A 24,168-nucleotide genomic window follows, 5' to 3' on the forward strand; every position below is an offset into this window, starting at 1 on the left:
CCAGGTTCCAGCCAGGCGTTTGCAGCCGGTGGCCTAGATGGGACCTCTCCCCTCCAGCGCGAGGCTGCCCGCCACCAGTCAAAACAAAAGTACAGAGTCCAGAAGTCGTCCTTTGGATGCCTTCTCCTGCCCCGTGGGGCATGACCACCACCCCTCTCGATGGACAGCGGGCGGCCCAGTTAGAAATGGGGCAGTTCTCTTTTCGTGCTCCATTCAGTGTGGAAACAAAACCAGGTGGGGCTTCTCCGGTATCGGACGGGGACTCCATGCTACTCTACCTGATCTTGCTTCCATGGTCAGCAGCCAGGCCAGGGTCACGTCAGCCTGGGCAGGCCCACACTACACATGGAATTGCCAGACAAGCTGGAGCTCCGGGAGTGGGTGCGTGGCCACGCTCGTGGTACATCTACACAGTAAAGCAAGCCCGGGATTGGACACAGACTGGAGCCCAAGCCGCACTCGGGTCTACACTCAATTCTGTCTCATTTGCCCCGGGCAGGAGGTTCTATCTGGGGTAGAAGGTTCAAGAAGCGTGGGCCCCAACTCTGTTATTCTGTAGTGTGGACGCAGCTCGGGCCTGGCCCTCGACTGAAGTTGTGAGAGTCCACCAAAGCTATCCCACAATCCCACGGGACGGACTCTTTTGTCCTCTCCGTCCCAAGACTAGCCAATCCACTCCCAGGACATGGAAACGATGCTGTCCCTCCCCCCCTCGCCCGCCACCCCCAGAGCTTCCATTTTGTTCCTCCTGCGGCGCAGAAAGGGGGGCACCGTGGGATGGGGCCGCTGGAACGCCAGGGATGAGAAACTCTGCAAACACGCCCCCATCTTGCCCCTTTCATCAGGAGTTTGGCTGGGTGTCTGGGGTCCTGCACCGAAGTAACAGCACTTCACACAACAGCCCCATCGTCCAGGACCGCGACCTCCCCCCGAACCCAGCCCAGCCAGCAAGCCACCACTCAGGGTCTCACACCGGTGATGGAGGGGAGGCCGTGGGAGCCAGTACAGAGCCGCTCTAGGCCCCTTTTCAGATTCCTCCTTTTAAACTCGGTGCAGAGGTTCTGTACATCACCCCAGACGCCGGGATCTGGCGCCATTCCGCCTTTGGTCACTGATGTCCCTCTGTCGAGTGTTTAAAGGGCCAGTGTCCCGCATTGTGTTCGCAGTGGAAGAGCATCTTGCCCCAACCCTGAAGAGCTAATTTGCTCTCAGTTTCCAGGTTGACAGCGCCCTCTGCGAGCAGCCGCTCTTTGCTCCTCTGGGCACACCAGAGCCCCAGGCGAATGCTCAGAAAAGGGCAACACAAATCATGAGGGGTTTGGAACGGGTGCCATATGAGGAGAGATTAAAAAGACTGGGACTTTTCAGCTTAGAAAAGACAAGACTAAGCGGGGAGATGCTAGAGGTCTATAAACTCAGGATGGGTGTGGAGAAAGTGACTAAGGAAAAGTTATGTACTTGTTTCCATAACACAAGAACTAGGGACTAGATCTAGTTCTCTTTTAAACCCTGTTATAGTCCTAACCTTCACAACCTCCTCAGGCAAGGAGTTCCACAGGTTGATTGTGCACTGTGCGAAGAACAACTTCCTTTTATTTGTTTAAAAAAAAAAACAGTGAGAAAGGTTAGAATCATAGAACTGGAAGGGAACTCGAGAGGTCATCATGTCCAGTCCCCTGCCCTCATGGCAGGACCAAGCACCGTTTAGATCGTGGTTCTTAACCTGGGGTGCACGCAGCCCCTGGGGGTGTGAGATGCCCTTTTCTGGGGGTGCAAGACATGCCAGATTTTTATGATAGATCTTAGGTTTAAAGAACTGATCTACTTCACCGATTTTTAAGAAGGGGTGCGAGAACGTATTTTGAGAACCAAAGGGGTGCAGGCTGCAGTACGGTTAAGAGCCACTGGTCTGGATCATCCCTGGCAGGTGTCTGTCCAACCTGCTCTCAAAAATCTCCAGAGATGGAGATTCCACAATCCCCCTAGACAATTGATTCCAGTGCCTCCCCACTCTGACAGTTAGCAAGTTTTTCCTAATGTCCAACCTAAACCTCCCTTGCTGCAATTTAAGATCAATGCTTCCTGTCCTAGCCTCAGAGGCTAAGGAGGATCATTTTTCTCTCTCCTCCTTTTAACACCCTTTTAGGTCCTTGAAGCACAACTCCCATTAATTGCAGCATGGCCTTGAACCCCTTAGAGGCCTTCGACAAACCGCAGCTTTGAGTTCTAGCTGGTGGGGGACGTTTCTCTAGCTTGACCCAAATTTGTCTTTTCTTAGTCCAGCAGAAGATGCGGAAAGAAGGCTCTTTGCTTTCCCTTCCGAGTGAGCGGCTCAGAGAGGTCACCCCTCATCCTTCTGCTTTTGTGGTCATTCTCCCTGCTGCGTTCTCTCCCCGACACTCATCTCGCGGCCCCTGGATCCGGCTCGTTTGCCATGCTGCTGAGAGAGATTGTACAGATCACTTGGGGGAAGACCGTAAATCATAACTCTATGACAAGCTGCTTCTGACAGCCAGTCCCCTTGCCCGGCTCCTGGGGTTTTCCGGGCTTGGTTTTATGTGTTTTTGTGGTCTGAAATGTTCTATAAATCTCCTTGAACCTTTCAGAGCCTCCTTTCTATTTCACTCACACAGCCGGGCAATTACCTCTCGGATCGGGAAGGTTATTGCACAAGGAAGACCAAAGCTGGTAACTTATCTGCAGCTATTGGATCATTTAAATAGACAGGTTGCCCCTCCTGTTTTTCTTAATACAAATTTAATACAGAAAACAAACATGACCTATTCCCAAAGATGCTTGGTACTTGAACACGGAAAACAACCTCCCACCCATGTGCGCTTCTCCAAAAGCATCGCTACTCTGAACGTTCAGGTCTGGTCATCGAAAATAAACCCATCCCAGATTGGATAGACACACACCAAGCCATGAAAGCTATTTACACTAGAAGCGTGGTCTGGTCACTGGAGGGGGGGAGAAGTCAGGGGTGTGTGGAAGAGAGCCTTCCTGGGTTCTAGACTCCAATATGCCCCTTTCACAGCCCCATGCCTCCATTTCCCCACCTGCCGTACAAGGATAATCGTAGGGCTAGTTGAAAAGTCTCCTTCAAAACTGCTTTTGGAAGGAAAATTGGGTTTCTGAGAAAGTGAAAAGTTGATTCATTTTTCAGCTGAAACCCCCAAATCTAAAAAATTATGGGCTGAAAAAATGCGCTAGTTTTCAGTGGTTTGGGGCCAAACATTTTCTGTTTTGATTTTTCAACTAAAAAGTCAACATTTGCCATCAGACCCACTGGGCCTTCCTGTTGTCCAGCCAGCTCTAGTTAAGGTGACCCTTTGAACCTATCTGAAGGTATCAAAGGGCTGTTTACAAAACATAGTCAGTTTCCTTAGCCCCATTTCACAGACTGCAGATGGGGACCTAGAGATTAAGGGATTTGCCCGAGGAGCGACACTGCAAGTCACGAGGCCCGTGTTCTAGTCTTGAATCTCCCCTGACTCCCAGTGAAATGTTTTAGCTACAGGCTCATGCTGTCTCCCCTCTGTTCTTGTGCCTTCACCAATAGCTAGTGTTGAGCAATTCAAATAAAGGTGTAAAACAACCCAAAGAGCCCAGAGCCCACCCGGCAGTTGAGAGGGGAGGGAGGGTGTAGAGAGGCAGTGCTTTTTCTGCCCACAGTAGCAATCCGCTAGCTCAATGGAATATGGCATCCACCAGAACTGATTGAAAATTGGAATCTGTTCTGGAGGGCAATTTTGATATTTTGTTCTTTGTTTCCACCCCAGTTTTGGAGGAAGATCTGAAACGGTCACATTTCCCCCAGAACAAACAGTTCATGAGCCGTTTGACTTGGAAACAGCGCCGCATTCATTTCATTCAGAGCCCATTTTGATCTTCCCTTTCGCATTTCCAGAAGCTGCCTTTCCTGCAGAAAAAAGTGCAGCGGAAGAAAATTCCACTTGTCCTTAACCTTTTAAGGCCCAAGTCTGTCCCTTTTAAGCAGGTGGGAGCAAAGCAGTCATGGTTGATCTCAAGCCAAGGCCAGCTACCCATCTCCACATATGCAGCAAGATCTTGGCTTGATAATTAAATGAGAGTTGGAACGAAGGACCTGAAAAGTAGCTTAATATCTGACAGCCAGCATGACTGCCTTTGCTGCCTGCTTTCCCGAGAGGCACTCGGCCACATGTGCCCATACTAGTCCTATCCTGCACAGTGTCCTTCCTTCATCCTCCTCACACCTTGCCATGCCAGCCACATATCCGTCATGTGGCAGGTAGGGGTGCTGAAGCAGAGATAGGTTACATGACTCACCCAAGGTCACACAGTGACACTGTGGCAGAGAGAACAATGGCCTCCAGCTCTCCACACTAACCATTAGACCGCATGACCGATTCCAGGCCGAGGCCAGCATGTAGCTCCATATGCAGTATTGTGCCAGGAAGGGCTTTTCCTTTTACAAGGTTCCTGTCAATACAAGAGGCATAGAAAAGAAAAGAAAAAATATAAGAGATATACCATCTCATAGAAAGGGAAGTGACCTTGAGAGGTCATTGAATCCAGTACCATGCCCTCACAACAGATCCAAGCACTGCCCCTGATCCCTAAATAACCACCTCAAGGATTAAACTCACAACCCTAGGTTTAGCAGGCCAATGCTCAACCCACTGAGCTATACACCCCTACTGGCTGTAGGTATGCTCCAGGGCTGGAGCTAGGAGGGCAGAAGAGTTGATCAGGGATTGATGCTGCCCGTGAGAAAGATGGCATCTCCGACAAGGCAGCTCTTATGATTCTGCAGAGGAAGGCTGGGGGATGTGAGGCTAGGCTGGGAGGAGAAAAGAGGCTGGGTTAGTAAACACAGGAGACGGGAAGGCTAGTAATGTGGTTACAGCGCGTGGCTCCCCCTTAGGAGACCCCAAGCTCAGTGTGTGACTTGGAGCATCAGTTCCCAGTCTCGCTGCGTTTGTCTTGTCTATTGAAGCAGAGAGAGCTCTAACGCGCGCTCCTCCAGCCCCTTGCTCAATGGGGTTTTGTACTTGTCTCCAGGCATGACTGAGGGCAGTTCATAATTCAGAAACAAACTTCTTGGTTCAATGTTCCTTAAGGTGGCTCTCGTCAAGAAATCAAAGCGTGAAAAAATTGGGACACACAAATGTAGGGATGAAAAGCCAAGTCCAGTTTCTAATGAGAGAACGCACACCCCTGCCATTCACAACCCCACCACTGTAATCAAAACAACGTGCAAATACAAAATCCACGTTGGAGAGCGTTCCCCGGGCCTACGAATTAGCAGCTAAACTTTGATTCTGATTCCTTGTGGCATGTTTACAAAAAAAGAATTCTCCAAATGGGACCCACGTCTATATTCTGGCCTGTTTTTAAACATAACTATTTCACCAAACAACGCCAGCTCTGTGTAGTGAATATGTAGAAGAGAAGAGGCCTGACCTCTCTTTGTTTCAGGTTTTATAATTCTCAAAAGACTGAACAAATCACTATCCAGAGGAACTGAAAACTTTGATACGACTTTATCTATGATCTTGCATCTGCTCTGCCATAATAATGCTGACCCTCAAGACAGATTGGATGGGATTCAGAGGGTATGTTTAGACAGCAGCGTCATTTCGGAAGAACGTTCGTTATTCCAAAATAACAGTGCGTGTCTACACGGCAAGTCTTTACTTCAAAGTAATGTTGAGCTGGAGAACTTCTTACTCTGATTCCTGGTAGCCCTCATTTCACAAGGAGGAAGGGAAGGCGAAGGAAGAGAGTTCTGCCTTTGACTTCCTGCTGTGTAGACAGCGCCAACAGCCGAATTAAGCTGTTTCGACTTCAGCTACGCAATTGACGTCGCTCAAGCTTAATTCGACTTTAGCCCTGCTGTGTAGACGTACCCAGAGTCATATTGGCCTGCTAAGCTTGTAGATCAAGGGGAACTTCCAGGGTTCTACTTGGATCTTAGGCCAAAACAGGGTGATGGCAGGGTGTGCTTCCCCACATTGAGCGCCAACGCCAGCTCCAGCCGTCTGGAAGAGCTGGTGCTGGCCACGTTCTTGGAGAAGATCTAAGCTTCTACTTCAGACCAGGGATGGGGTTCATGGAGGGTTTCGCACCCATGCTCCAGTTTCGGCCCATTTGGACTCCACACTGCACTCTCAGCAGCTCAGAGAGACAGCCTTGTTCTCCGGGACGTGGAAAGCTTTTGTCCATGCAGAACGGGTGGGATTTGTCCTCTCCTGGTCCCAACAGTGACTGCAGCACCACATTGCTCTCCACCGAGCCAGCTTTTTTGGCTGTCGATCCCATCAGTCACAAGCAAGAAGCGAGATGCCCAAGCTATTCCACCAGCACCCCGAGGTGTAACCCGGGGGCTATGCTGGCTCTATAAAAGCAAGAGGCGGCTAGCCTGACTCCACACGGCCATAAACCACATCCCTCTTAATAACGGCATCGCTGGGAAGACAGCAGCCCGGCTGTAAAGGCTGTCGAAGGTCTCTGGTTGCATTCTTGGGAACAGAATTCAATCCCCCCACCCCCACCCCAAAAAAACCAGCTGCTGCTGAGATTCCGGAACCCGGGGCTGGAGGACAGTAAAGAGATAACACTCTTGATGATGCTCCAAAGTCCTGACCCCAGCTATTCTGCCTGTCAAAGGAGAACAATGCCCCCTTGAAAGTCCAGCATTCCAAGCCAGGGCTATGAATCGCTCAGGACGGAGGGCTGCCAAACTGCCTGAGGATACTCTAGCCCTGAATCTGATTTTCATCTGCCAGCCGCTTCCCTCCAGTGCCACCCCTCTGACTCCTACTGCACATAAGGGCAGCGCCAGACCCCTTGATCTCAAGCTGCACCCTATCCACCAACCCAAGGCCCCTTCTGCATTTCATCAGCTGGCTTGCTCCTTCAATAGCCTGGATGTCAGTCGGGGCAGTTCAGGCGAGAGAAAATATTCTCTGATGTGGGTCTCTCAGAGCAGAGGGTCTGGAACGAGGAGTGCTGGGGATGCAGCATCTTCTGGCTTAAATAGCTATAGGGTTCTGGTTCAATGGCTCCCCCACAGTGGGGCCGACAGCCACCCTGGGCCCTGGAGCAAGGTGTGTGGGGTACTGGCTCCATGCCCCCAGAAGGGCCGTGGCCTCAGGCAGAAGGGGTGGGAGCGGAGCAACCAACCCTCAATGCCGCCTGGACCACGGTGTGCGCCCCCTCTCTCCGGTCTTCCGAGCAGCGCTCCAGCTGCAATTCAAAGTGGACCAGGAATCCGGGTCCCTTTGACCCACCGGGCCCCAGGGCAAACGCTCCTCTTTGTCACCCTCTTGTTGGCAGGCCTGCTCCCCTACTACACAGATAGCGCCAGCACCTCTGTCTCAGAGCCAGAGAGCGGAAGGACCTACCAGACAACAGTCGGACCACCTGCATCTCCCAAGCCATCACCCACTCGCTAACCCCAACCACGGAAAGACCCCCAAGTGTTACAGCCCACTGGAGACTGGCCTGTTACGTGCCACCGGCTGAGAACAAGCAGGCCTGCGGCTCCCGCAATGGAAGGGAATGGACTCAGAGGTGTCCCATTGCCCTGTGACATCGCTCCGGTTGCTTACATGTCGGGCTCTGGGGGGGCATGAGCTACAGGACACTGTTTTCACACTGGCTGAGTGTTCCCTCACCCCAGCGCCTCTCACATCGGGCTGGTGTTTGGCTCCTTTCTGCTGCTCAGACGCCACGTAGGAGCTGAACCCAGGACACAGCCAGCCCATTAATTTTAAGCCCAAAAATGTGCCGCCGGGTTCAGTCAATAGCGTTATCCTCATGGCACAGGGAGGGAAACTGAGGCACAGAGGGGTGACGATCCCACAAAGGGCCAGCAGGAGCACCCAGATCTCTTGCCTGCCAGCCCCTCTACGTGTAGCTAGACAGTACCGCCTCCAGCCTCCCTAGATTTCACTCCCCGCACACGCCGCCAGGGGCACAAATTTCAGATTTCACCTCGGAAAGCAAACGTTACCCGGGATTTCATAATCTAACCTGAGCAAGACAGACAGACTCAGCACAGCCCAGCTACCGGGCCAAGCTGAGTTCAAAGGAACCAGTGGGACAGAGCAGGAATGCAAGGGATCAAAGCAGCAGACTTGACTCTGACCCTGGGGAGCAGGTTGGTAAATTGCCCCTGCGAGTCCTACCCTGGAACAATGGGCGGGGACGGTCCCTTTCTTCGGTGAGCCGGGGTGCTACGCCAGCCCTGCATTTTGCGGGTGCGCCCAGCTGAAGCCAGGCTGAAAGGCCTGCATTCCAAGCGAGGGCCGGGTCTGCGCCTCCTGCGTCCACGTGTCACAACCGTCCCAGGCACGAGTCACTGAGCACGAATTGAGTTCAACACTCCTGTCACACCACCCCGGATGCTACCCCAAGCGGCTGGGCCCGGGGAAAATGTTAGGACTGGGGAGATTTAAGCGCGAAACCAAGGACGGAGGAGAGACTCGGTGGTCGGTGAATGCATTGCCAACGTGCCACCAACCATGCAGCTGGCTATTTAACGCTCTGAACAGCCGTGGCTCTCGGTCGAGAGAGTTCCTCGGCATTTGCATCCGCTGAACTCGAGTCGGAATGTGGCCCAATGCCTCAGTCCCCACCGTCCCACCGGAGGAGACGTGGGCGGAGTTTCCTCTGAAAAGGGAAGAGCTGGATTCCTCACCCCCTTTCCCAGTTGTCATGGCAGTGCTCGCGTTGTTCCCCATTCGCTGTTCCCGCTTTGTCTCTTTTCCAACATCATTTCCCATCATCCAATCAGAGAGCGGAATCTGGGAAGAGCGACCAATAACACCTCACGAAGAGCCAAAAGAAAGAGTCTGAGACTCCGGGCATCTTAGCTTGGCTGAGAGAGCCCCATTCGCTTCCAGCTCTGCCTTAGCCTTTCGGTGCCTCCTTGGGTGTGTCACTTATTCCCATTACACAGATGGGGAGCAGAGGGACAGAGGGGCTAACAGCCCTGGCCTGCCTCACAGAGTGTTGTGAGGTGCTCAGGTAAGAGGGTTCCAGAGCACAGCTAAGCACCACAATACATCCGTAGAATGGCTCTATTGATGGACTGGTGCATGCCCCTCGACTGGACAGACAGACAGACACCCAGAGAAACAGAGACACAGACAAACTCTAATATTCAGTAGTTAGCTATCCCTTTCTATGCTCCTATCTCCTGCTGGCCCAAAAGGGGTTACAGCTATCTTAGTCCCCATCTCTGTCCCCTTACTGCCCCCCTGTGGCCATTCTGCAGTATAGCGGTCTCTCCTATCAGACCCCTTCCTGTCCATTTTATGAGAAACAATGGAATTCCAGACACAACCAAATCCTGATCTTGCTTTAAGTTATGACCAGAGGAAGCTGCCTATCAAATTTGATGACTCAAGCTCTTACCATTTAGAAAGAGTTCTTGAACAAATGGACTCCCAGCCAGATTGACAGACACACAGACAGACAAAGTTTCTAACATTTATAGTAGATCACCCTACATGAATCTGCAAACACACACACACACACACACACACACACACAACCCACTGAAATCTGAGAGAGTCTCCTTAACAGGGGCAGCTACTGCACTGGTGGCTGCCACATACGCTCCACTGCCGCCATCAGTCAGGATCAGGTGCTAAGCTCCTGAGGGCAATAAACTCATTTCCAGGGTCTTGGCCTGTCTGATGAAACTATCAACCGGAGTGTGGTTTAATGCCCCTTTCCTAACAACACTACTCTGCATGTACATAGCACCTTCCATCCTAGGCTCTTCCATAAAAATCAGTTCTTTACCAGGTAACTATGATTTATTATCCCCACTTCGCAGATGGGAAGACTAAGGCCACTGTGGAACAAAGCTACAGAGGGAGTCAGTGCACCAGGGGATTCTGGGAGTTCTGATCCGTAGGACCAAAGCAAGCCTTCTGCTGGTGAAGTGTGGAGGCCTGGGGAGGTGAAGTCCATGGTAACACAGCCCCATGGGCAGAGCAGAAACTGTAGACCCATGGTGCCACTTATATAGCTGTCAGAGCAGCTGATTTCTTTAACCATCGCTCCTATGATGCCATTCATGGCTCACCACAGAGCTGCTCCATATTTGCCTTTCCCAGATGCAGATCAAGTCTACACTGCGGTGAGGAGGTCGGCTTCAGGTATGCTACTTGCAGCTACATAAATAACATAACTGGAGTCCACATACTTAAGCCAAGCTTGGCGCCGTCTCCACAGTAGGAAGTTGATGGGAGAAACACTCCTATCAACTTCCCATACTCCTTGTGACAGTGAGAAGTACTGGCACTAACGGGTGCAGTCAGCATTCGATTTAGCGGGTCTTTACTAGACCTGCTAAATCGAACCCCAAAAGATCGATTGCCAGAGCGTGGATCCTCTGGTAAGTGGAGATGTGGCCTCATTGCTTCTTCTGTGCCTAGGGAACCCAAGTGATCAACTAAAGATTTCACACTGATTTGCTTAGATGATGCGTAGAATGAAGGCGAAACACACACCCGCACCGAGACAGCCTTTTCAGACTGATCCAGCCATTGAGCAAATAAATGACTGAGTTCAGTCTCCGTGGATAACTAAATAGTCTGCCAGGAAGGCCATCCTGAACAAAGCACCATATGTTAGCTCTGGCAACAGGCTCAGGGTTTTGAGCTTGGGTCAGAAAAATTAGCTGCTGTCACTAAGGTGACTTTCTGACTCCTGTGTTTATTTTTTCTGATTTTTTTCCCCCATCCTCTCCAACTTTTCAATTAAAACGTAATTGCCTGTCCTATCACTCACCGCGCAGCGGATTGGGAGATTACAGGCCCTCGTAAAACCTTCAGTGTTATCATATTTCTCCTTGCCAACACACCAGAAAGTTAATTTGAGGTGTCAGAGTACATGCTGGAAGGAGACTTCTTCTTGCACTGTTGTGGTTAAGGTGCTCACATTACAAGAGAGCTACACATGGGGCCCGATTCACAATTTGCTCCGGTTTTGCACCAGTGTAACTCCAGTGGATTGCTCCTGATTTTTATCACCGTGAGTAAGATCAAAGTCAATCCCGTTAGGCCCAATCTCACGCTTAATTTTTCACCATTGTCTAATCAGAGTTGCCTTACGAAGTAACTTGGACCGACCCCAGCATTTATAGGATGCGACTGATGGCAGAGCATGGGCCTTTTTAAATTTATTTCAATGCTTCATTCCTGAAAGGTGGGCCCCACGCCCGTCACAGCGCTGGCAACAGCACAAAGACATCAAACGTATCCAAGAACCCAGCGAAAAGCAGCCAAGCACGGTAATTACCCATCAGTAATGTGTTAAAGCGGAATGGCGTATCCATTGTGACATCTGTGACGTAACGGGAGTTTTGATGTCAATGTGCAGAACATCGTGGCATCCGCTGTTGGGTGTTTGCCCCAAATTTTGTACAAAGTGGGTCAAGTGAGGTGTCTATTGAAAGCTTATCCTGTGCTGATTCTGTTTATACTAGTCGTGTGCCTGTATGATTTTGGTATGTGAAGTTATGAATATTGGCTATATACCGATATGTCAAGGAGAACCTCTCTAGTCTGGCACCCTCCAGATCCGAACCAGAGAATTTGCCAGACCACAGAAGGTCAATATTGTCTAGCGGCATTACCAACACTTCCACGGCTTACTGGGCTGTTAGAAGATATGTAGGGATAAATTAGAGCTAAATAACAGAACTCTGAGAGCCAAGACTGGTGGCTGTAAATAAACATTATGGGACTTGCAGGAAACGTGGCCACACCCATAAAAACGGACATCCAGCTAACTCAAATCATGCCGGGTCATGGATGTTTCCAGACCAGAGAGTTCTGGACTAGAGAGGTTCAACCTGTATTTGCTGCTGGCGGCAGCAACGGGCATCACCTACCTACTGTGAAGGGTGGCTAACGGAGTGAATAGCAGCATTTCTCTGACAATGGACCTTCAAGGGTCGCCAATACGCATCGGAGGAATTCTGCAGTCAAGCAAGCACAGCCAGGGCTGTTGGCCTAAAAAGGACATGGCCGGGTGTGACGGCGCGTTGGGGGTTCCCCGTCTCCTGCACCCCGAAATGGCACAAACAGACTGCACCAGCCAGTGGAATTGAGGGTGGTTTATTGCTCCTCCAGCACAGCGCAGCACAGATGTAATCTGGTCACAGGAACTGGGCTAGGATGCCTCAGGCCCCCTTGAGATGGGGGAGACTGGGCCCCTAAACTCCAGCCCCTTCCCCTAGGCTCTCCTCCATGCTCTTCCACAGTCTAACTAAATTCCCCTCCAGCCCTGCCCCCGCAGTCAGGGCAGCATTCCACCTTCCTTTGTTCCTCTCCATGGGGGGTGTCTGGCCACTGGTTCAACCAGTTTGGCCTTATCTCTGCCTAGCCAGGTTTTCCCTGCTGGGTCTTGCTCCAGACAGCAGGGGTCACCACAGCCCAGCAATTACCCCCACTACGTCACACCGGGTGACTTGCCGATGCGACAAACTCCCTTTTGGGAGGTACCTTCACCCAGCAAGAACAACGGGATTCCCTCCATGTGGGTGAGGTTATAAAATGGGCCTCATTTGTCCTCATTCCAGCTCGTCACTTCGGAAGCATTTTTGCTATGAATTGGGCCGGGAAGAACTGCCGACTCATCCAAGACAGCTGTTTGTTTCATCTCTGCTAGGAGCCTGTGTAACCACCTCCAGGCGGATTTGAACCTGGGACCTCTGAAGAGGAGTATAGGAGCCTCTACCTTCTGAGCTAAAAGCCAACTGACTTCCAGCCAATATTGTAGAGGTCTCTTGATCTTAGCTGTTGCTGTGGCCTAGGTGCCACTGCATGGTAACCACAGTAGGGCTGTGTCTACACCGGCGCGATCTTGCGCCAGAAATATGCAAATGAGGCTAAACGTGGAATATCGCCGAGCCTCATTTGCATATCTAATGAGCCGCCATTTATGCGGAAGAGGCTCTTGTGCAAGAAGGAGCATCTATACTGCCCCTTCTTGCCCAAGAAGAACCCTCTTGCGCAACGCCGTTACGCTGATTATTTTCAGGAAGAACGGCATTGCGCAAAAGGGTTTTTCTTGCGCAAGAAGAGGCAATGTAGACACTCCTTCTTGCGCAAGAGCCTCTTCCGCATAAATGGCGGCTCATTAGATATGCAAATGAGGCTCAGCAATATTCCGCACAGCCTCATTTGCATATTTCTGGGGCAAGATCGCGCCAGTGTAGACATAGCCTAGGTGTGTGGGTTACACCTGCACCGGGAACTTTGTCACTGGTGTATCCTTTAACAGTCCTGCTCTCAACCTTTTCTTTCTTTCTTTCTTTCAATAAACCACTAGATTTTAGATTCTAAAGGATCAGCGCCGCATGGTCTTTTGGATACGCTCCGAGGTATAAGTTGACCTGGGAAGGTGGTTAGTCCTTTGGGATCGGTAGAACTTGTTTGGATTTGGTGAAACTCATTTTCATAACCCCTCATCTGAGCAAGGTGTGGTGCTGGTTGCGGCACAGGAGAAGCTGGAGTGTCTGGGGGAATTGCTGGTGTGACTTCTTGCCGGCTAGCATGGTGAACAGAAGTGTTCTTTGCGACTGGTCTGGTGTTCCTTATAAGGAAGGACACCCAGTCTTGGGCTGTAAGTTGCTCTGTTTCTAAGCGACTTGTCCTGATTTGATCCTTTCGCTGGTGCCCCCAGAAACTGTCATATTGCAACCTCATTAACTGAACATGGAAACCGGGCCCAAAGGCAGTCAAGCCAGGAACAGAGCCACACCGCATGTTCTGGTCCCCTCGCTAAATCAGCTTCTCGCACAGAGAAGAGGGCTTGCGTGGACTCATAAGGGAGCAATGGCAGAGAAGCCATGAGGGGGGTTTCCTATCTGCCCGCAACCATAGCACAGAAGGGAAGAGATCAGTTAAACAGAAGATCAATTACACCATGGGCAGCCTCGCAAATCTCTCCTGGCAGGAGACGTAGTACACCCACTCCGAAGCCATTAGCCAAGCTGACAATCCGGGAGTCGTCACTGGTGGTAGGTAGCTGGGGCGATTTATCAGAGGCCTCGAGGCTGTCGGTAAACGCCCCGAGCAGACCTGCTCTGAGCTCTTTTATGGCCAGATGTTTACTTTGCAAGCTTTAATGTATTCCCTCCCCGGCAGTTGGAGTCGCGTCTCGGCTCACAGAACAGCTCTCCGGGCTGCCTTCCTTGGATGTGAGCCAACGCAGAAAAGGGTTGAGCACAAGGGATCTCGCCAGTTTCCTACCTGGGACTGAGGTTAGCATCTTAGCCTCCTCTTTGTGGGGAGAAGGCAAAGTCCACAACCACTGCTCTCATCCTCGTGGGCTTCGACTTGATTTGTGGGCGCTCAGGGGCTCTGGAAACCAGGCCCCAGACTGAGATTAATAATTTTGGTGACACCCTTCGGTGATGGTGTGGCAAACAGGCCCAGAAGGGAAGTGCCAACTGGTTTGGCTAAGGTTAGAAAGGGTGTGACGTGGAAAGCCGGTAATGGGACCCTGAGGTCCTGTTTGCCACCCAGACAAGGTCCGTCTTCCAACAACCAGATCCTGCTTAGCTCCCTGAACCCCTTTAGATAACACTTTGGGGGAGTAACCGAGAAATGGAGCTGCACCCCATGACCATAAATATACAGCAGGACCAAGCTGAACAACACTCGAGACAGATTTAGATGCTCTTTTTCTTAGCAAATCATTTGTGGTCTGGGCCTGGGTCGTGCCGCAGGGTTCCCCAAATCGTTTGGAAGACGCATGCTCAGACGATGACTGTTGGCAAGCCATTAGCTGCGGCCATTCCCTCTCTGTTCTGTGTGCCACGTGGCTGGTCCCTTACATCGCCTGGCGCAGCGCCTGCCTGGAATCCCTAAAGAGCAGGCAGGTAAACAGCGGAGAACCGTGGGTGGAAGGGTTACTCTGTTAGCAGCAGTCGCCCTGCCAAGGTCAAGCGATGCCAACGGCTGCCATCCCCTGGCTCAAACCTTCGCTTTGCCCGCCTGATTTAAACACCTGCTCCCCTTTAACGCCACTTGTCTGCCCGGCTTCCATACACACGCAGAGCCTAGACGACACCGAGGTGTTTTTCCCGCAGGAAAGTTCACCAAATTCAATTGGCTGGCCACCAATCCCGGGGAAAACCTTCCCTCCTGGATACGATCCCATTTAATTATTCCCCAACGTGGCCCGTGCCTCCTAACCCCTGCACAACAGGTGCTGTTTCAGCAGGAGACCTGCTCCAGCCGTGTCTCCTTTGGACGATAGACCCAGCTCTCCTACACGGGGCAGTCCTTGCTTCCCTCTCTCACACCCAACTCACCGCTCCCAGCTTTCTTGGCCACAGAAGGGCTGAGAAATCCAAACACGATTTCTTTTCTCGAGATGACATCTCAAATGAACCCGGCCCGATCCATCCCTGGGCCCACCACTGCGCCGCTAGGGGAATCCACTTCACAACCCTTCCCTCAGCTCTGCTTCTTCGCCAGCCAGCCTCCCTCCCTTTCTCTCCCTTGAGGCCTGGCACTGGCGGGGATACCTGGGCCCAAGGCTCCCCTGAACTCCTTCCATGCTGGGGGTGGTTCCGCTGCTGCTCCACAAGTCTCCGGACCGGCATTTCCTCCCGCCGACACGCCCCTGGAAGGCTAGCCTCGCTCGGACAATTGACGTCGGGAGCCCTGGCCCAGCGAGGACCATAACAGACCAGGTGGGAGCGCCATTCTCCCTGCCAGTGAAGGCTTCAGCTTTGCTAAGGATGCTGAGGCTGTCTGAGAGGCGGCAGCCATTTCCGGCTCCATGCCCCCCTCTCCACGTCATGGTCAGGGAAACGGACTGCTCCATGGTAGGGCTGCTGTCCAAGGGAGGCCTGGGCCTGATTCCCAGTGGATCTCCCCTCCCTGAGAATCACAGTTTGCTGGGTGAAGAATTGACAAGCCCAAGATACAGATTCCTTGTGGGGGAGTCTATGTTTTGGGCGACTGATCCCAGCTTCCAAAGCCTGTTGCCTCTGGTCACTGGTTTGAAACCAGGCCAGCAGTGGCTGTGGAATGAATTCATAGGCCTCTGTCCATGTTCTAGCAGAGCAGGACACAAACCTGGATTCCAACACCCCCAGACCTTTGGGAAGTTTTGCATCTGAACATGGTAGCAAAGGCCTGTCGCTTGTTCCTGGTTCAGTCATATTTTCTGAGTGGAGCAAACTGCCAAAATTATGGGGTGTGAGGTGATTTCCTGTGCGTCGGGTTATTGCTTTGTCTATTCTTGTAAATACACAGAATTGCGGCAAAGCCGGGTTGCCCTCAACAGAGCCGGACTCCAACAGTGGGAGACGGACCCTTTGCTCACAATTCCAATTCCTTTCCAGCCAGCATTTTGCTCAGACACTCCTACCTCCGTCTGAGGGTCAGGCTCCCCTGCGTCGGTGGCTGTCTCTTTGGCTGCTTTTGTGTCTTCTCTCTGCTCCTCTCAGGCACACAGATACACGCCGCTTCACTCGGCAGTGGCCTAGCCCCTGCATTTGTGATATCAGAGCACAGGGGAACCCCTTTGGGTGACACAGTTCAACCTCTACTCAAGTCTTGCCAAGTGCCTGGCATTGGGTGGAGCCTCCTTTTGTTCCGGCTACCTAAAGGAGCTCTGAACGAAGAGGGCGTGGTTTTCTAGATTCACCATAAAGATGGGTCCGGCGGCAGCAGAGTCCTGTGCAAAATTCCCGGCATGCCCATGTTTACCCTGGCAAATGAATTCCCCATTGCACGTGAGGTATCTCTCTCGGGGGGAGGATGGCCTTTGCGGTTGCAGCCTAGCTGGCCTTTGGTGGAAAGCGCATCGACTCAGATCAGCTCCCCGCCAGAGCATGCTTGATTTCTGCGGTGCTGCTAGGGTCTTAGAACAGCCATCCCACTTGCTGTGCTGTCTGCATCCAAAGAACCATGCTGTCCATTTGTGAAAGCTGCCCTGGCGTTTGCAACCTCACCGAGGTTCAGGAGAAAAGGCATCCACGCATCTCCAGCCCACAGCTGCCAAACAGAGCATATTCTCCTATCACACACATGCTGTTGTAAGGAACAGAACCCACCCCCTCCAGAATCACCCATCTCTGCTACTGCAGGAACAGCAGCTCATTGGTCATGACCAGAAATCAGTTCATTTGCCCTAACGGTGGATGTGACACAAAATTCAAGCAGTCATCTCTTCCGGTAGAGCCGTCCTAAGATTTGAACCCAAGGCCCATGCTATCCTGGAGCAGAAGCCAACTGCCATGCCCCCAAATCATGATTTTTCCTCTCTCATTATAAGGACTTATCCTTGTCACAAGGCATCCCCCATTTCAAAAATCCAACGGCACCATACATTTTGCACAGTAATGCAAAATCTGGTAAGTGATCTGGCAAGTGGCCAGAGATGGAATCAGGCCTGACAGGCAGAAAGCTGCTTTCCACAGAGTTTTTTGCTCCAGAAACGATCGCTGAACTTGTAAAAGCGAAGCACGCCCTTTTCTCAGGGTAAAGGGAAGGAGCAATTAAACCCCTCCACGTCGTGAGGCAGCTGGAAATAGTCGAAACCACTGCCCAAGGTAACGGGCTGCATGGTGAGGCCTTGAATCTTCCTTGGCAGCAGTCCCAAGTGAGGAAAAGGGAAACCGATCACCATGAGCCTTGTAAAGTACAGCTCTGTCTCTCATGCTCATGAGGGAAGAGGGGCCCTCTTATCTCAGAATGACATTTTTGAACAATTGGCACAATTGTTACATTAATTTTGTGAAACCAGGGAGATTGGCAGAAATGCAAAAATTAAGGGAAGTCGTTCAGATAAATGCTGGTACTGTGTAAAAATGGGCCACACAAAGAAGGGTTGTTATAAATATAAGGCAACCAGGACTGGCAATTTCTCAGGAAAAACTAGGGCAGGGCACTGGTCAATAGAGAGTTAAACCCAGTTTAAGCTGGGAAACCGGGGGAGGGGGAAACATTAGAATATTCTAATGAAAAGTACTGAAAAAGTATTTCACAGTTTGATCATAGATTTGCAGTATGTATAATATTGGAAGCTGAGATGAGTCTTGACGTGTGTAACTTCCTGGAAAAAACACTGCCCCACAATAAGGGATGTAAAAAAATCTTTAAAAACAATAACCATGTAACCATTAAAAATCCTAACAGTTACGTGGTTAACCGTTTTCCCTGGGGGTGTACAGCCAATGGGACTAGGAAGGATGGTGAAGGGGTACCCCCATGGCTTACAGGAAGCCAGCTACCCCATGCTACGGACTCTGCCAGCCCCACTCCCAGGGAGTGAGGCCGGCAGCCAGGACGTAGTGCACACCAGGAGCTGGCTTATACTGTAGTGCCTGCTGCATGGGTCAGTTGGCTCCCCAAGAGGACAGAGCAGTGTTTCTTAAACTGTGGCAGCCGGAGGTGTGCCGCAGAGAACAACAGAATTCAAAATGACTGCCCTTACAGTGGCAGGCGTTTTTTTTTTTTTTGCTCAACAAAAAAATCCTTGCTGTTCCTCATAAAAAAAATTATTTTTTGGTGTTCCTCGGTCTTAAAAAGTTTAAGAAACACTGAGGCAGAGCTTAACCAGTATCAAAAACCAATTAGCATCAGCTTATCAGTTAACCAGTTGAACTTTTACATCCCTAGCCACAATGTGCACATTGCGATGTGAATATTTGCATTGTGCCGACTGCAGTTTTACTTCAATTTACCTCAGACTCTACTGCCTTAAACACAATTGGAATTTTAAACAAAAAACTGTTTCATTAATGCACAGCATGTTACACTTAGCTTCAGAACAGAAAATGCCTTGAACTGGGACGAACGACTTAACCAGAGCAGTAAAAGCCACGATTTTACCTGGTTTAAAAAACAACACCTTTTTGTTTAGCTCTGGGCAGTTAAACTGGGCATCTGCCCACTGAATGTGTAATAGAGTCTGTGACATGCACATGGATAGCGGACGCTGGCTCAGATGTAATAGATGTTAAACCAGACATGCTAACAAAGCTAGGAAATAAAGGACCCAAAATTGAATCATCTACTTGGTCTCAAGTGGAGACAATGACTGTGGGGAATATGCACCCATCCAACACGAAAATTGGATCCAGCAAGAAGTCTGGAGAGCCCCGGTATTAGCTTATGCACTAATTGGTTTGCACTTCGTTATCACTAATAGTGGTGTAATAAACACCAGGAAAAGGGGCTCACAAATTTAGTCTGTGGAAATTCCCTTTTAAGTGAGTGAAATAAACGATTTCCAGGCCATTGGTTGGCAGCCAGCAAACTGCTCCATCTCCAGAGGCAAACACCACAGTGCCAAGCAACATGCTGTTGTAACCCTCTGGCACGGGAAAGATAGGGCGTGATTGAGTTTGCTTTGAGACCCAGGCTCTTGGTAAAGATTTAACGGCTACAGCTCTCGAGACTCGGAAGCAGGAATAGGTTCCTTCTGGTTTGCTGAAAGAAAAGGGACCCACCAAGGCAAAAAAGGAACAAGTTGGTCAAATAAATGTTGCCAGAGAAACCAAAACAACAAGGGGAAGGGAAGGGAAAGCGAAGGCCCGTTGTTTCTCCTGTTCTAGTTGTGGGGCGAGAGTGGGGGTGGATGGATGGGTAGTTTCTGGCCTGTGACATGGCAGTCCTTCCTGGCCTTAAGCGCTGACTCCCCGATTCTCAGAGTTCTCAGAGATGCTCACAGATGGCCGGGAGAGCTCTGTAGCCAGTATTCTGGGATGTATTTCATCAGATCTGGGCAACCTGAAGACACCTAACTTGTCTAAGGAATTCTCAACGTCTTCTTTTCCCATTTTTGCTTGAGATCCTGCTTCATCCACCTGGAGAGTCACCACGCTAGTTGTCCAAGCGCTGCTAGCTTTTTTGCAACTTTATTTCTTCCCCATCCTTTAGAAGACTGGCCTCTGGAGACATGGCCATGCACAGGAGTGATGCATAAGGGGTGGGGGAATCGAGTTGCCCAGGCCACCACTGGAGAAAGAGGCAGGGAGGGGGCGGAGCAGAGGTAGAGAGTGGAGCAGGAGTGGGTTAAAATGCAGGACTTGGGACAGAGGGGGGTTGCCCTGGGCCTTCCCCGGATTGGGGGGGAGTCACATGGTTGGTCAGCCCTTGGGTCTCCTCTCACCAATCACATCTGGCCTGGCCATTCATTTATGCTGCTTTTTATTTACAGACCAACTGGACGGTGAAATGAAACTAAGATGATCTCACAGCAGCTGGTGATGGAAACATTCTGAGCGGGAGAAAGGGGCTTCGTTCCCCCTTGTGTTCTAGCTCAGACCGGCCCGTACATTCCCGACGGCTCAGCCGTGTACGGAGTTAAGCCAGAGAGCGATGAGGATCCAATCCCCGACGGTTTCACAGACTCGCCAGCGCACGCCAAGCTTCCCTCGTGAGTCATGCCAGGAGACATTTCGATTCCCGAACAGGTAGATACCTGGCAGCGAGCTCTCCGCTGGGATGTGCCAAAGGATCGGGTTTCCTCACTGGGGGAAGAGAGAGATTGGATTTCTGCCTTGCAGCTGAGCAAGCACTGAGTAATTGCCACCAGAGAGAAGGGAAACCACACAGAAACACTCCGACTCTGCTGGGCCGTGGCAGGATGACAACTTCACAGCCACTCCCTCCACCTCTGCCCTGCAAAGAAAGGGCAGCAGAGAAACAGGAAGATCCCCGTTGTTCTTTGGACCAGAATCAGGCCTCTTACTGCTCGCAAGTTTGATGCAGCTGACAGATACTTTACTGCTAAGATTCCAGGTGTTTATTCAAGGAGCACAAAATAAACCCAGGAACAATCACACCAGGGGGTAGGCCGGGCTCCATCACCCCCTGTGAGCGCTCGGAGTTAAAAACCCTGTTTCCAGCTGATGCAAACAAAGAACAGCGATGATACAGGTTGAACCTCTCTAATCTGGCACTTGCTAGTCTGGAAACATCTGGGCTGTGTCTAGACTGGTCCGTTTTTCTGGAAAATCAGCCGCTTTTCTGGAAAAACTTGCCAGCTGTCTACACTGGCCGCTTGAATTTCCGCAAAAGCACTGACTTCCTACTGTCTGAAATCAGTGCTTCTTGCGGAAATACTATGCTGCTCCCGTTCAGGCAAAAGTCGCTTTTGCGCAAAAGGGCCAGAGTAGACAGCTCAGATTTCTTTTGCGCAAAAAAGCCCCGATCGCGAAAATGGAGATCGGGGCTTTTTTGCGGGAAAGCGTGTCTAGATTGGCACGGACGCTTTTCCGCAAAAAGTGCTTTTGCGGAAAAGCGTCCGTGCCAATCTAGACGCTCTTTTCCGAAAATGCTTTTAACGGAAAACTTTTCCGTTAAAAGCATTTCCGGAAAATCACGCCAGTCTAGACATAGCCCTGTTGTCTGGCATGATCTGAGTTAGTCGGATGTCCACTTTTCATAGGTGTGGCCAAGTTTCCCGTGGTCCCATCAAGTTTGTTTACAGCCCCCAGTCCTACTGTTCTGTGCTGTTATCTAGCTCTTATTTACTCCTGTCTTCTCAGAGCCCAGCAAGCAGTGCAAGTGTCGGTAATGCTGCTAGACAATATTGACCTCCTCTGGTCCAGAAAATTCTCTGATTCAGCACCAGCTAGGCTCTGAGGGTGCCGGATTAGAGAGGTTCAACCTGTAATAAGCAGAGGAAATAATTACGTAATCGACAGCAGATTGGACAAGGCCTTGCTGCAGGGGATCCAGGAAGGAAGTTTTCTTTAGGGAGTAACAGATGTTGTCTCTTTCTCCCAGGGGCAGGCAGCTGTTGGAACTCTCCAGCTATTTTTATTTCCACGCGTTGAGATTAGAAACCTGAGCCCGGTGGATATGGACATTTTAATTAGCGGCCTTCATGGACCGGGATCAAGCATCACGAGAGGATTTCAGTTCAATCGCTGTCTTGCGTTGGTTCCGTGCTCACCCACTCCAAAGATTTTTCTCCTGGAAAACTCACAAGCAGCCTGAAAAAAATGAATCTTGGTTTTCATAGCGGCGAGGAGTCCTGTGGCACCTTATAGACTAACTGAAGTGTAGGAGCATAAGCTTTCGTGGGCAAAGACCCACTTCGTCAGATGCATGCCAGCAACTACACACCGCACCATAATAACTCGAACTCAGGAACCAATCCTTGCAACAGACCTCGGTGCCAACTCTGCCCACATATATACACCAGCAACACCATCACAGGACCTAACCAGATCAGCCATACTGTCACTGGTTCATTCTCCTGCACATCTACTAATGTAATATACACCATCATGTGCCAACAATGCCCCTCTGCTATATACATCAGCCAAACTGGACAGTCCCTACGTAAAAGAATCAATGGACACAAATCTGATATTAGGAATGGCAACATACAAAACCCTGTAGGGGAACACTTCAATCTTCCTGGACACACAACTGCAGATCTAAAAGTAGCCATCCTGCAGCAAAAAACTTCAGGACCAGACTTCAAAGAGAAACTGCTGAGCTACAGTTCATCTTCAAGTTTGACACAATCAACTCTGGATTAAACAAAGACTGTGAATGGCTCCCTAACTACAAAAGCAGCTTCTCCTCTCTTGGAATTCACACCTCCAGATCAGCTACTAGAAGTGGGCCTCATCCTCCCTGATTGGATCCACCTCGTCATCTCCAGCCTGATCCTGGCCTGCATATTTATACCTGCCTCTGGATATTTCCACTACATGCATCTGACGAAGTGGGTCTTTGCCCACGAAAGCTTATGCTCCTACACTTCAGTTAGTCTATAAGGTGCCACAGGACTCCTCGCCGCTTTTGCAGATTCAGACTAACACGGCTCCCCCTCTGATACTTGGTTTTCCTAGCGTCAGACAGCTTCTCAGAAGAGCCCCGCAAGGACTGGGAGTGTGCGTAAAAGTCAGTCTGCAAAAGCTCTCTCTTCAGCGGTCCTGGAGTCAGTCCCCAAAATGGAGCATCGTAACAAGCGCTACATCCCTCCACTGACCTCACTGGATGGTTTCTAAATTCCAACGTCAAATGGGATGGCTGTGGTCCTCGAGCTAGACAGCACAGGCCAGAGAGCTCTCCTCAAATAATTCCTGTTTGAACTAGAGCCCATTTCTCCTTCGCGCCCTCAATAAAGCAAATCCCATCTTGATTTACGAAGTGTCCATGACAGAGACTCTACCACGACCCTTGTTTCAGCAGTGAATGACCCTCACTGGAAACAAATTATGCCTGGAATCCAGCCGTTAAGTGGCAGATATTAGAAATCAGATACTGGGCTCCCTTTGCTGGCCACATTAGAGAGTCCAACAATACACCACCTTGTCTTTGTAGCAGTCAAATACGTTACAATAATTAAATATTCTTTGCTGAATCTTACAGCAGGGCTCTCACTTGGTGAAGGGAAGTTTAGCCTGCGGCAGGCCTCCTGGATTTGGCCTAGTCCATATAAACAGTGGCAGAAAAGTACTAACTATATTCATCATCATCTTGACGGTGTTCCCTAATCCGCCGCCAACATCCCAGCTGCCAACAGACACAAGGGTTTATTTCCTCTGCAAACAGACCATTTGGAACGCGCAGGGTGAGGATGGAAAGGGAGAGAGGAAGGTGCCAAAAGAGCAACGCGCCAGATTCCTCCCTGCCCAAAGCAATGAAAGCGCAGGGAGGAATCCAACACTAATAAAAACCCAGTCACCCAAATGTCAACTGCGCAGAGGAAGAAAGAGGAGGCATCAAGGCAGGTGCCCTCTGTTAGCATCTCTGGAGTCAGGTGCTAGGTCTCACATGATTTGAAAGAGCTGATCTCTGACGTAATACGAAATGAACAGGCCCGGCTTTGGGAACGGACTTACTGGCGGCATTTGCAGGGCGTAAAGCTGAGTGGGTTTGAATGCTGGAACTGACAAATTCCTAGCAATGGCAGTGGTTGCACTGGAACCGACATTCCCATTTTGGAGGGAATATCACGTCAGGAAAATGGAAATCAAGACCGTCATTCTGCGCCGTCGTCTCCCAATGAAACGCATATTGATTCCGTCTCAAAACACTGCGGGCAGACGCCCAATGTTTCCTTTCAACGGGCACATTGGAATGGAAACTCCTCTGGCGAGGCCACGATGGACAACGGGGAATCTTTTCCACTTCCTCCTTCCCAAACTGCATTTTTTTTCAGCGG

This window comes from Pelodiscus sinensis, chromosome 8 (assembly GCF_052426305.1).
Source record: "Pelodiscus sinensis isolate ZL-2025 chromosome 8, ASM5242630v1, whole genome shotgun sequence".
NCBI lineage: Eukaryota > Metazoa > Chordata > Testudines > Trionychidae > Pelodiscus > Pelodiscus sinensis.